This window comes from Tamandua tetradactyla, chromosome 6, assembly GCF_023851605.1.
Source record: "Tamandua tetradactyla isolate mTamTet1 chromosome 6, mTamTet1.pri, whole genome shotgun sequence".
Classification (NCBI taxonomy): domain Eukaryota; kingdom Metazoa; phylum Chordata; class Mammalia; order Pilosa; family Myrmecophagidae; genus Tamandua; species Tamandua tetradactyla.
Window position 1 is genome coordinate 15002127 of NC_135332.1, and position 14688 is coordinate 15016814.

Consider the following 14688-nt stretch of genomic DNA (forward strand, 5'->3'; position numbering starts at 1 on the left):
AGAAGAGGAAGAGACTCAAAAGACAGCTAGACTAGAAGAAAGTAGAAGGTTTTTGCTAAGGTCTGGATTTGCTGCTGTTTGTAGATGAGAGAGGACATGAGCAAGTGAAGTAGGACCACGTTGCTGCCACCACTTCTGCTTCTTCTCAGTTTCCCAGTTGAGTGGAGCTGTGAGTTTGGGAACCTGGAACCACAGGGCTTGGGCAGGGAGGGTCTATTCTGGGTTCCAGAGAGAGGGGCACCCTAGGGAAAATGGCAAGGGCCCACCAGATGGGAAGTTTTTCCAAGTGTTCTAAATAATGATGAGAGGGGATTTTCTAGCTGAATTTCAACAGCTCAGAGAGTGCTATAAGGGAAAGTTCAGCTTAGCATGGTAAAACACACCATGGCGAGATGTGTTTGTTATGCTGGAGCTTTGTGGGGATCCTCCTATGGAATAGGAGCCAACCTAAAGTGGATCACAGTATCAATGTTTAATAGACAGAACCAACACTGTACAGCCTGATTGGGAAGAAGCAGCACCAGCTTGGAATCAAAGACTCTGTTTCAATTTCTGGCTCAGCTGCTGGCCAGCTGTGTGGCCTTGGGCAAGTTGCTTCTATCTGGTCTCAATTTCCTTCTGGGCAAAATTAAGGGGATGGATTAAATGATCTGTATGGTTTCTTGAAAATCCACTTGTCTAGGATCAGGAGATGATTGAGGGAGATGTAAATAGACTTGCCTTGCATGCAATGACAACCTATAAAAGTTTGATGTCATTTATAAAGATAATGGCAAATGTCAGGGGGCAGTGGCTACCATTTTCATTACTAAATACAGGCTGCTTTATGATCATAGGGTTGAGCAATCTTGGAGGCTCAACTGAAAAGAGAATCCCCTGGGCAGGAGCCTCCTGGGAACTGCTTAAGACCCTTTCCCTCCTCTGGGTTGGTAGAAAGGACATAGGTTTGTGTTTTCAGGCTCTTTGCCTCTGAGTGACCCTAAGAAGGTAGCAGGCACTATGGAGTGGGGTGAAGGGAGTCCAAGAGCACACTGTTTCCATAGGAGGAGAAACTGAAGATGAATATGAAGTTCTAGTGCAAAAAACTTTAGTTCATTACTTGTGTGAGCCCCATGGAAGCCACCAAATTGGCGAGAGTGGAAGAGAGGTCCCACATCCATCACAGTCTGTCCTGTGGCTCTTACCTTGACCATGGAGAAGCTCTGTGCAGACAATATGGGGTCTTATTTGACCAGGATTGAAACAGTCTGGGCAATGGATAGACTAGATAGACTCAGTTTTGATGCTTTGGTCCAGGGCATGATGTCTGTCTCCCCAGGTGAAGCTCTCCCACCCCAATGCTGGAGCTGAGGACCCATACTTTTATACCTATAAGAGGCTGAGTGTGGCTGTACAGTCATGTCGTTCCTAGTCTCTGATAATGCATTAAGTTGGGTCCAGTGGGAGCTAGGATATGGACAAGGAGAGAGGCAGTTGAGTCTTGGGTTCTGAGTTACAGAGGCCCCCTCTGTCCTCATGGCCCCCAAAGGGGCTTCTGAACTCCCTGGCTCCAGTGAACTCTCTAAAGGACTCAAATCTTGGAGTCCTTGGCTCTGCTCAGCAGCCCAGTGTTTGAGGTGATCATCAGCTAGGCCTGGGTAGTTAGGTCCTCAGGAAGTACAAGAATTGTCCAAGCTCTGAGAAGACCCAGAACTAGCCCTCAACTTGGAGGTACCTGGACCAGAAATTCAATCCCAGGCCATCCTTTTCCTGGTCTGTAATGCATAAAGAGCTGCATTTTCCACCACATTCTGTGCTCAGACCTGGAGAAATACGATGGTGATGTCTTCCAGTGTAGTCTGGTGTAATATGCAATTGCCACAAAAAATGCCTATGAGGGAGCCCTATAGGGACCTCCTATCTCCCTTTCCCCCATGAGGGAAAAGAGGGGAAGTTCACCGAGAGGACCTTTGTTACACTGGCTAAGACAGCATGGAGATGGGGACTTGGTTACCTTCTGCTCATTAAAGATGATGGCTGTGATCTGGCCTAGCTAGTTCTCATTTGACCCACAGCTGGTGGGGAGGCTTGGGGGAGGGATTTCCCTGAGTCTGGCTTCAAGGAGCCTTTGACCCCAAGATCATCCTCTCACCCTTTCCCTAGTGAGCAACTCAGAGCCCAACGTGACCTTGGTGTGCAGAAGGGAGAGTTAGGAGTAGAGAGCCACAGGTATGATGTGTATCTCTGCCCACAGAGTTCCAGAAGCCCAACTGCATCTCGTTCCTCCCCCGCAGAGAATGACAGCCTGAATTTAAGTGCCAGTACTTCTGGGATAAGTTTCCCAAGCATCTGCAATGTGGCTCCTGTGGCTTCTCCTCTTGAAGGAGCTCTGGGGCTCCCATATCTCCTTCCTGCTTACTTTCCCAGGTCCAAGCAGCCCAAGGGCTTATGCCCAGCCTAGCCCCCAAGGGTGCACAGGTCAAGGTTTTGCTGTAGGCTCAGGTCATTCCACATCTTCCTACAGATGTGGCCTGAGAGGTCCTTCAGCATACTCCTTCTACTGCTGCAGCTTCTCCAATAGGACTGCTTCTATTGTCATCCTCACACCTAGTCCCCGTCTTTCTTCATCTCAATCTCTGACCTTTCTAGGAGCCTTGTGGGATTCAGAATTTCTCTCTTCCTTGCACATTGCCAGATAGAGCAGCTTCAACTAACTTCTATTGAAGACATGCTATTGTCAAGCTCTATGCTAAGAACTATATATGTTTTATCCCAAAAAACTTTATTAAACAGGTAAAATTATGATGATCCTTACCTACTTTATAGATGAGCAAACATTGGTAAGAGGTGTTAAGTAAACTGCCCAAAGGTCACCAGCAAGTTAAGTGGCAAATCTGGGTTTTAAACCCAGGTATTTGGCTCCAGAGCCCATCCTTTGAAGAATCACCCTCCAAATGAATCTCCAAATGAAACAGTGGGGTAGAAATAAAGAGTTATGACAACAGACAGTTTTAGGATTTGCCCAGGATATCAGAAGCTTCCACTGGCTTTCAGGACAGCCTTCAGGGATACAGATTGGAGGCCTAGGGGCAGGTGGGCAAAGCTGGACAGATACGGGTCAGAAACCATGTAGCTGAGAAGTGAGCTGTCCAGAGTGGTCTCAGAAGGCCCAGAGGGGCCCCGGAGGACTCATGGGTGGGTTTCAGCCCTTCCCACAAGGACTTTCAAAGCCTCGGGGGGAAAAATGTCTCTGGGCAAAGATCCCTGCTGCAAAGGTTATAGTCTGCTTGGTCTTGCAGGGCTTAGAGGTCCAGACAGTGGAGTAGCTCCTCCCCTCTCCTTGAGGAGGAAACTGTAGGCCCTGGAGGACCAGATCCCACTTGCAGGGCTGGGGAGCTGGGGCCAAAGCAGATGCAGCCACAGGCATGAGAGGAGGGGCCATGAACTTAATGCGAGTGAGCACCTGTACTGCGATGTCAGCTAGCTATTGAGAAACATTAACATGTCCCTTGCTCAGAGCTGAGTGTGTATGTGTGTGCGTGTGTGTGTGATCCACAAACTGTCCTGACCAACTAACTACCTGCCCAGAGACACAGAGCCACAGGGAAGAGAGCAATGGTCTCTGGACTCCAGACTTTGAGGCAGGAAATATGCAAAAACTGTGATTCCAGAAGGAACAGTCCCTCTAAGTGAAAGCAGACCCCACCCCCAGGAAGGAGACAAGATCTGGATTCTTCCCTGTTTCAACAACTCAACGTTCTCCCAACTTAAACAACAGAAAAGTAGAACACCAGTTAAAGGATTATTACAAAAAGGCAAAATCATGGCTTACATTCAGACGTGAAATTCACCATGTCTTAAAGATATTTATTCAACTGAATCGATGAAGGACACAGCCAGATGTTATCACGGGTTCAAAAGAGAATCTGAAGAACAGACACATTTATAGGTGAGACATATTGAAATAAATATACCAGTGGAGGCAAAACTATTTTTTCTCTGTGGAGGGAAGCAAAGTCCTTTGAACCACAACCATACAGGATAGAATATCCAGGCCTATAGACTAGAAATAGTTTGCATTGCTATCAGGTATCTATAATTTACAGAGTTTGCAAAATAGTTTCCATACTATCAGATTCAGATATTCCAGATGGATTCCTCCAGAGTCTAGACGATACATAGTTTTCCACTAAGGCACACATTTTTCCCTTGCAACTCTCTTGACCTGGAATTTCCTCCCCTACAACTCTCCCTCGAGCTTCTTACAAGGGTCTGTACTCTCTTCTCTCCACGTCCGCACTGTCTACTCTCAGCCCCCAACCCACTGGAAGCTGGTGTCAACCCCCAACTCCAATATCCTCTGGCACAAATGTGTCCTCAGAATCCCCAGTTATTGTTAAATCCAATCCTCAATTCTTAAATAACTTGAGCTCTTTGTAAGCTTTGCTCGTTGCAATGAAACACATTCAAATGATTAGGAACAAGAAAATGTGGGGCAGATAAAACAAATCTACAAAATACTGTGAGACATAAAAAAAGATTTGAAATCCAGCTAAGGATGGAAAAGACATTATTACACTCTGTTCCCTCTTCCAAAGATGACCACAAAAAAAGGAGAGCAAGGGGATGAAACATAGAGAAAAGGAATTTCATGTTTAATGGGTAAGGTCCCGAGTCATAAACTGTTTGAAGTTTGTCTGCCAAATACTGTAGAATCTGGACTAAACCTAGGGAGGAGGCTGCGAGTTATTTGCCAGGTAACATACAGGATTCTCAGTTACATTTGAATTTCATGCAGTACTTAGAACAAATTTATGCTAAAAATTTATTCACTGTTTATCTGAGCTTCAGATTTAACTAGGCGTCTTGCGTTGTTTTAAATCACGCATCCTTTAGCTGCGACCTGAGCCACACCTCCTCACACCTGAGCAGGCTCAACGATTCTCTAGAACAGTTGAAAAGCCTGTTCAAGATCTTTTGTTTAGAGCGAGGTGTTCAAAGGGAATAGAAGATCGCTGTGAAGCAGGAATGACAAGACCTGGGTAGACGTGCCAACTTTTAAATTTCTTGGTGGGCTTTTTAAAGAGAAATTTAAAAAATACACAAAGGTGTAATGTAAAAAGTGTCTTTTGTCTCCCACCCCAATCTCCTAGCCACCTAGTTCTCCTCCCGAAAGATAACAGCTGTAGACTTGGTGTGTATGTGTGTGTGTGTGTTTCCCTTTTGACACAAAATAGCACATTGTAGATATTGTGTGGGCCCTGCCTGTCTTCACTTGATGTATTTTGAACACCATCGCCTACCGGTACCTATAGGTTTTTGTTTTTAACGGTGTCATAATGTTCCATCATTTCTACCTACTGTTAAGTAAAATAAAACGTCTGCCTACATCAGGCACTGCCAGAAGGGATCCCTTCGTGAGAAAGGACTTTCCAGTAAACAAAGAAAATTGACATGTAAGAGCTTTCTGAGAAAGTGAAAGCAAAGGAAGGCACCCTAAAAGGATTGCCGATAAGCAACAGCTGGTAATAAAACAGTTTCAGTCCAATAGATAGAGCTTATCATACGAATTACCATATAATTACCGCACTAATTATATGTTACCAGTCTAGCCAGACTAGCCAATGTATATCTGTTCCCCGCTTTGCAAGATCCCCTATATAAAATGGAAACTTAACGTCAATCAGAACATTTCCTCAGTTTCCGCATTTACCCTGTGCCAGCTTCCCCTTTCCACATGCGGCGTGGATGCTGCCTGATTTATGAGTTGTAAATTGCTCAAATAAACTCCCATAAACAATATCCTGTCTAATATTTTATTTCAACAATTCATTTAATCTTTTCCCTCTTCGTGGGCATTTAAGTCGTTTTCAGTTGTTTGCGACCATATACAATTCTGTTATGAAAACCTTTACAGGTACAACTTGATGTACGTATTTTAAAATACCTGTAGAATAATTCCTATAAGTAAAATAGCTGGGTTTAAAGCTCTGCATATTTTTTGAGTTTTGATGAATATTACCAAAAAGGTTGTGAAAATTTCAATTCTGGTCTAAATGTGGAAATAAATGTCTACCACTCCCACAGCATTGGGTACTGTCAATTTTTTTATCCTTGCAAATCTGATAGGTAGACATGGTATAGTGATCATATGTGATGTGTCCCCCTAGATGCAGATTGCTGCAGGTGAGGAAGAGGGAGGAGAGAGTCAGAGTGGCAAACAGACAGCAGCTAAATAAGTGATTTTTGTGTTCCCTGGAGAACCAAGAGAACACGTGCCCCAGGTAGGAGGTGTCTTAGGCCACTGACCTGGACCAAGGCCCCAGGGGGCTCACAGCCCTTCCCCGCACCTCTCCTCCCCATTCTGCTCTTTGGCAAATATCAAGCTTTACTCAAAAGGGAAGCCACAGGCGGAGAATAGGGGAATCAATGCCTAATGGGTACAGAGTTTCTGCTTGGGGTGATGGAAAAGATTTGGCAATAGATTGTGATGGTAGCATAATATTGTTAATGTGATTAATACCACTGAATTGTATACTTGAAAGTGGTTAAAATAGGAAATTTTTGAAAAATTTAATTTTTTATTGATATATGTATTATATATTCCCATACCATGCACTCATCCAAAGTGTGCAATCAGTGGTCCACAATGTCATCCTATAGCTGTGTGTTTATCATCACAATTGACCTTTTTTTCTTTATTTTTTTGTGTGAAAAATATCACATATACAAAAAAAAGCAATAAATTTCAAAGCAATTAGCTGAAGAACAGATTTCAGAGTTTGGTACGGGTTATAATTCCTGTACAATTTTGGGTTTTTGCTTCTAGCTACTCTAAGATACCGGAGACTAAAAGAAATACCAATGTAACGATTCAGCAATCATACTCTTTTGTTAAATCCCATCTTCTCTGTATAATCCTCCCATCACCTTTGATCTTTCTATCCCACTCTTTAGAGGTATTTGGACTATGGCCATTCTAACTTTTTCATATTGGAAGGGGCTGTCAATCATATGGGATAGGGGGTGGAACTAGCTGATGTTCTGGAGAGGCTGGGCTCTCTGCATTTCAGAACTTATCAGGTCCAGAGACCCATCTGGAAGTTGTAGGATTTTGGAAAGTTACCCTAGTACATGGAACCTTTGTAGAATCTTATTTTAATCTTTATTTCTCTTCTTCTATTTGCTTTGGGGTTAGTTTGCTGTTCTTTCTCAAGTTCCTCCAGGTAAGCAGCTAAGTCCTCAATTTTTGCTTTCTTCTTTTTAATATAGGCATTTAGGACAATAAATTTCCCTCTCAGCACAGCCTTTGACACACCCCATAAGTTCTGATATGTTGTTGTATTCTCATTTTCATTCATTTCCAGATAGCTACTGATTTCTCTAGCAATTTCTTCTTTAACCCATTGGTTGTTTAAGAGTGTGTTATTTGATCTCCACATATTTGTGCAAGCTCTCATTTTTTGGTGGTTATTGATTTTCAGCTTCATTCCATTGAGATCAGAGAAAGTGCTTTGAATAATTTCAATATTTTTAAATTTATAAAGACCTGTTTTGTGCCCCAGTGTATGGTCTGTCCTGTAGAATTTTCCATGAGCACTAGAGAAGAACACACATCCTGATGTTTTGGGGTATAATGACCTGTATATGTCTGTTAGGTCTAATTCATTTACCAAATGTTTAAGTTCTCTATTTCCTCATTGATCCTCTGTCTGGTTGTTCTATCTATGGGGAGAGTGGTGTATTGAAGTTGACTGTTATTACTGAAACATCTATCACTCCCTTCAGTTTTGCCAATGTTTGTCTCATGTTCTTTGTAGCTCTTTGATTGGGAGCATAAACATTTATGATTGCTATTTCTTTTTGCTGAATTGTCCCTTTTATTAATATATAGTGTCCTTCTTTGTCTCATTTAAAGTCTATTTTGTGATATCAGTCTACCTACTCCTGCTTTCTTTTTTCTTTACAGCTTGCATAGAACATCTTTTTCCATCCTTTCATTTTTGATCTATTTGTATCCTTGTGTTTACGATGGGTCTCTTATAAGCAGCATATAGCTGGATTATATTTCTTAATCCATTCTGCCAAACTGTATATTTTAATTGGTAAATTTAGTCTGTTAACATTCAAAGTAATTACTGTAAAGGCATTACTTGAATCCACCATTTTATCCTTTGGATTTAATTTGTCAGATCTATATATTCTTTTCTCTTTCTCTTTTTATCCTTTAAGTTATTCTTACTGGTGCTCTTCAATTCTGTACCCTCCTCCAGACCTCCCTCTCCTGTCTTTTTTTTTTCAGCTGGCAGAACTCCCTTTAGTATTTCTTGTAAAGCCAGTCTCTTGTTAACAAACTCCCTCAGCATTTGTTTGTCTGGAAAATTTTAGTTTCTCCCTCGCTTTTTTTTTTAAGTTCATGCTTGTTTATTTTTGTAACATCTTGCTTTGAGCATCAAGCACTCCACCAAAATATGAGTCATCTATCGCAAAACAATTGTCTTTACCATCACTAAGAGTACTGTAGGTGTTTGCACTTAATTTCTGACAACTTAAAATTTAATGGCATCATTGTCTGATAATCAAATACTTCATCATAGGCTGAATTTAATTATAAAATCAAAATAGCAAAGTTTCCCCTCTATTTATTTTCTTCAAAGATAAACAAACAAAAAAGTAGTTTTCACCTGGAAAGAGCATTCACTTTAAATAAGAACTCAGGTTTTAGCCAGTTTCATCAGACCCAGGAAGCTCTAAATCATGGGAAAACAAGGCTTCTCAGAGAAATGTGAGACTTGCAAATCTCCTTTTCAAGGAGAGAAGGAGCTTATTTTGTAAAAGGTCTTGCCAATACTTTTGAGAGCCAACTGCAGCATGGCTGTGTTTAGGTCCAACAGGCAAGTGGGATCCTCAGGGCAGAGATAGCTTCCAGGCTTTTGGTTAGCTCTTGTTCCTCAGCTGTCTGACAACAGGGTAAGGTTGGACACCAGACTGAAAAACATTCTATAATTTTTAGCAGCTTTCATTGTGGGACATCATACTAATTATACAAACACTTTTATTAATAATCACAGCAAAACAGTACTCAAAAATGGGACTGTGTTAGTATGCCCAAGAGCCTTCCTAATGCCTGAAGATGATGCAGATGTCTGCCTTTCACAGCAGTACAAACTTTAATGCATGGGACATAAAAGCAAATACTACAGTCAGAATGAACTGGAAAGAGGGGAAGGGGCCATTTTATCAATGGAGCCACTGATACATGACTTAGAAGAGCCCAACCTGCTCTGCACCTCCCCCAGATATCTCCCATCATCTCCCTCACCTTTGAAGGACAATTTGGCTGGGTACAGAATTTCTGGTCAGAAGTCTTTCTCTTTCAGGATCTTAAATATATATACCACTGCCTTCTTGCCTCCATAGTATCAGTTGAGTAGTCTGAACTCAGTCTTATGTGGTTTCCCTTGTATGTAGTAGATTATTTTTCTCTTGCTACTTTCAGGATTTTCTGCTTCTCTTCAACATTTGATGGACTGATTAATGTGTGTCCTGGGGTAGGCCTATTTGGCTTTATTCGGCTTTATTCTATTTGGAGTTTGTTGGGCTTCTTTGATTTGCATATTTCTGTCCTTTATAAGGGTTGGGAAGTTTCCCCCATTGTATCCTTGACTAATCTTCCTATCCCTTTACTCTTCTCTTATTCTTCTGGAGCACCAATGATTCTTATATTTGTACACTTTGTTTTGTCCATCATTTACTTGAGATCCAATTCAAAATTTTCCATCTTTTTTGTCATTTGCTCTTTTGTGCATTCAAAATCAGTTGTCCTGTCCTCTAGTTCAACTATTCTTTCTTCTGCTTCTTCAAATCTGCTGTTCTATGTCTCTAATATATATTTGTTTTGGTCAACAGCATCTTTAATGTCTGTGGCATCTGCTATTTTTCTATTTCTTCTTTCAAATTCCTCTTTCTGCTCTTCTAGTGTCTTCTTGATCTCATTTATGTCATTTGCCTTCCCATTGATTTTATTTAGTAGAGTTATATGAACATCTTTGATTAGTTGTTCCAAAGTCTGTGTCTCCTCCAGTGTTTTAATTTGGTCGTTAGGCTGGGCTGTATCTTTCTGCATCTTCATATGCTTGTGATCTTCTGCTGCCTTTGAGGCATGTAAATATCTTGACAGGATTACTTTGGAAGTTGATTTCCCTCAGTAGTTTAAAGTTTTGTATTTGTGAGATGGGTGTGGGGCAGGATGTGAGGCGTGGGGCAGGGAACAGCAGTGCAGTGACAGGTTGCAGCGCAGGTATAGGCACAGGTTGGGGGTGCGACGCTGGTGCCTATGAGTATGGGGTGCAGGGTGCAGCATTGTGGAGGTGCTGTGCGGGGGCCATGGGGGTTGAGATACAGCTCAGGCAGGCCTTGGAGCATAGGAGCAGGGTGTAGCATAGGGGACACAGAGGTAGGGCATGGTGAGAGGCAGATGGGGGTGCTGTGTGATGCACAGGGGCTGGCATGCTGACAGGATGTGGGTGGGTGCATGCAGTGTGGGAGTCATGGGTATCAGGGTGTGGGGTATGGGGCACAAAGGTCAGGGCAAAGGGAGGACAGGGTGCATTTGTGTCCTTGCATGGGGGAGGGGCCCGGGGGACTGAGATGCAGATGCTCAAGTGTGCGGAACATGGGTCAGGGGTGGGTGATGTTGGGTGGGTAGGGCCAGGTGTGGGTGCACAGGTGCGGTGCGCAGGTGCAAGGTGGGGGTGTGGAATAAGAGTGCATGTGTGTGCTGGGTGGGGGCTATGTAGCACAGATGCACACATGAGCACCTGCCAGGTATGGAAGCAGAGCACTTGTGCCGAGGGGATGGGGCAAGGCTGTGCATGTGTGCAGGACAGGGCTGGTGGGGTACAGGAGGTCAGGAGGTCGGTGCACGGATGCCTGCTGGGGAAGATGTGCTGTGCAAATGCACAGAGCTCTGGGGCAGCAGGGCAGGGTTGCATCTGTGCAGGCTATGGGTGGGTGTGGCCCCGATGCACAGGACAGCGCTTGCCAAGAACTGAGAGTGTGTGGCCACGGGGGTCTGGGGGCGCCATGGGCTGATGTACTATGTGTAAAGCTCTGGGGTGGGGTTGTGTGACTTTATGGGTTGGGGGTGGATGTGGCCCGGGAATGAAGGTGAGCACTTCCAGTATGGATACACAGGTGACTGACTGCAGGGGGCAGGGAGGGGAAGGAGGCGCTGAGGGGCTGGTTGTGGGTGCATGGTCTCCAGGGGGCTAGGCGAGATTGTACACTTGTGCGGGAGAGGTAGACATGTGCACGTGCACAGGGCTGGGGTGAGGGTGGGGATGTGGGGGGCGTGGTCAAGACGGGGTTTCTTGGAGCACAGTGGGAGAAGGGGCGACAGAGCTCAGGTGCATGCAGTTGAGGGGTGCCCCTGTGAAGATAGCACATTAAAGGAACACAACTTGCTTACTTCCTAGTCTCTGTCTCCCTGTCCGCGCACTCCTGAGGTCTCCGGGACTCCTGAGGGGCGCATTAGGCTGTTTGTACCAGCTGGATGGTTTCCAGTTCTATGCATCTCAATTCCCCAGCTTGCAGCCAGGGCCACCCTATGTGGTGTAAAAGACTCTCCCAGGTCACTTCCACTCTGGAATCATTTTTCCATCATTTCCTATCCTATTCCTATCCATTTTCCTATCCTATGACACCATATTCCTGGAACCGACCTAAAATGGGAAATTTTATGTTGCCACAACAAAAAATTTTAAAAAAAGCAAGAAAACCAAACTATGGAACTGAACAACACAAAGAGTGAACCCTAATGTAAACTATGGGCTTTGGTTAGAAGTATAATAATATACTAATCATAAAACATAGTATATATTGTTAGGTCTACAAAACAAAATTCTAAGAGCAAAAGGAACTCTTGATGCAGAGACCCCCTCAGCCCCCCTCCTTAGCATCCTAGGTAGGTCCAAGGATCCAAATATAAACCTGTTACAAGCCCCATGCAATCAGGAAACACACCACCTGGTGGGTACCCTCTCCTCTTGGCATCACTGTCCCTTCAAAACACAACTCTCAGAACAAAGGGCCGAAGCCTTCCTCGTTTTCTTCCTGCTGGCTCCCCAAGTAGAAGCCAAGTTCAGGCTCCTACCTGCTTTCTCCCTTTTTCTCTCCCACCTGCTTCCTCCCTGCTTTATTCCTTCAATAAATCCGTTACTCATTGACTCCCTGTCTCGTGTGGAATCCTTAACGACTCTGTGCCTAACATATATATATTATATTATTATTATATTATATATTATATTATTATTATACTATATGAATGTATTAATAATAAAGCAATAACATAATAATAATAGCAAAAATAAATTGCCACACTAATGCAAAAAAGTTAATAAAGGAAAAACCATGTGTGTGAGGGAGGTATATGGACACTCCATAAGTCTGCGTGATTTTTCTGTAAACCTAAATCTGCCCTAAAAATTTTTTTTTTTTAATTTAAGGAGAGGAGTACCTCAGAAAGCTTGTAGGTTAAAAAGAGAAGAAAAGAACACAAGCAAAAATCAAATGAAGAGCATACATCATGAGAGGGAATACCCCAAAAAACACATGAAAAATTCACATACATGTTTCTACTCCATCCCAAGAAAGTTATAGACATTGAATTATCTAAAGCAAAGATAACACAACATAGTATATGGAGGTAAAAGACAGGCAGAGTTCAGTGATAGATTTCTTAACTGGGAGGGAGGAAAAGAGACCAAAACTCAATCAAAGGAGTTTTATGGTGGCAGCCTCAGCAGGGGAAAGGGCCCAGGTTACGCCAGAGGGTGTGCGGCGAGGAGGGAAGGGAGGTGATGGGTTTTCATTGCTAGCTTGGGCATGGGAAATTGGCAGGCTAAGGGGGGAGTTATTGCAAACTTGTGGCTGCCAGGAAGATGCAAGGATAATCATGGGAGTGTAGCATGATCTGGGGCAGGGTTGGTTTTGCAAGGCGTCTCCTGGAAGTTACGGGTGGGGGCAATTTCCTGGAATATTTGCTAAGGAGTAGTTACTTCATGACGGGTTTAGGCTAATGTTCAGGAAAGAAATGGAAGCAGAAGAAAAAGAGACAAGACTGCCAGGAAGGAACAAGGGAGAACAACCACAGAACCCAACAACAAACATGACCAAAATAGAGAAATGTGTCAGACTTGAGGAAATTACATAAAATGAGTTCTAAATGAATAAAATATTTTTAAAATTTGGAGAAGTAGAAATGGGTATAGAAAATAGAAAAAGGAAACTCCACATATGCATGCTGCTATTCTCAAAGATGAGGGGGAAAAAAACAAACAAAGGTAAAAGTAATTTAATTTCAGTTAAGTTTCCTGAAATAATGAGAGGCTTCGATCTGCAATTGAAAAGTCCACACAATGTCACACCTAGACTACTCTGAAGTCACAGAACTTCAAGGGTAAAGACAGAATCACAGGGAAGTAAAGTAAAAAAATAAAAGAAGTTGTGTACACAAAAGATGCAGGCTGGCCTCAGACTTCACTTCATCCCAGACGACAGTGAAGGAAAAGCCTGCCTATTCCATGAAATTTACTCCTGGGGTAGTTATTTTTCTAGTGTTACAGCAATAGACAATCTTAAGCCATACAAGAACTAATGAAATATTGTAACCATGAGTCCTTCAAAAATAGGAAAAAAATAGGCTATGATGAAATTTTGCCAACAAATTCATGGAAAAAGAAAAGCTATGGTGAGCAACAAATATATTTAAAAATAGAGAGAAGACTAAACAGGCCGTGGGAAATATTTACAGGATAGAATATAAATATCATAATAACAGAAAATACTCTACAACCAAAATCCATACCGGAAATAGGAAGGGTGGGAAAGCGTACGATACTGAAGTCTTCACCTTTTCAAGCATGGAGTCAATAGGGCTTGGAACCTGTGGGTGGTGGGAGAGAAGTGTTTCTCAACCAGAGAAGTAAATGTATCAAGGATAATGGGAATAAGTTTCCCACAAAGAAGGGAGTTACAAATATAGAAAAAGAGAAAACTAGAATGAACTCTGCGGTTTTGGATTGGAATTTGGAGGTATTGATGTGATGTTTTCTATGTCTGCAGATAGATGCTGAAATAAAAATAGTTGTAAATGTGTGTCTGTGGTGTATATGTGTTTGTTTATGTCATACGTCTACTCCGTGGGTCCACCTCTGAGAGGGCTTAGGGAGAATGACACCCCATCAAGAAGCTCATCCAGCTCCTTGAGTCATTGACTTCTAAAATTCCATTCTCCACTGAAAGGAAGAAGCGTTCTTTGATGAAGTGCCTAATTCCAGGCTTGGGCAGAGAAAATACAGGAGCCTGGAACATCTTGTTGGTCCACACAGCAAGGTAGAGTTCACAGCCCGAAGGAAACCCAGCAAAAGGACAATGGAGCCGCTTGTAGGGACTCCCCTTGGTCAAATGTGGGAAAATTTGAGTGTCAACATAAGTATTGGTAGGAAAGGATGGTAGCGCACTGAATAAAATAGGAAACTATTAGTACATATTGATCTAAACCAATAAATGAATACATTGAAATTTTATGTAAAACTGGATATTTACCCTGTTTCAAAATCCTCCCTGCAGAAAGATTACGACAAGTAAAAAGGTAACTTTATAGTGGAGAGTCCTGTGGCCACCACTTCAATCAATGATGTAAGTGGA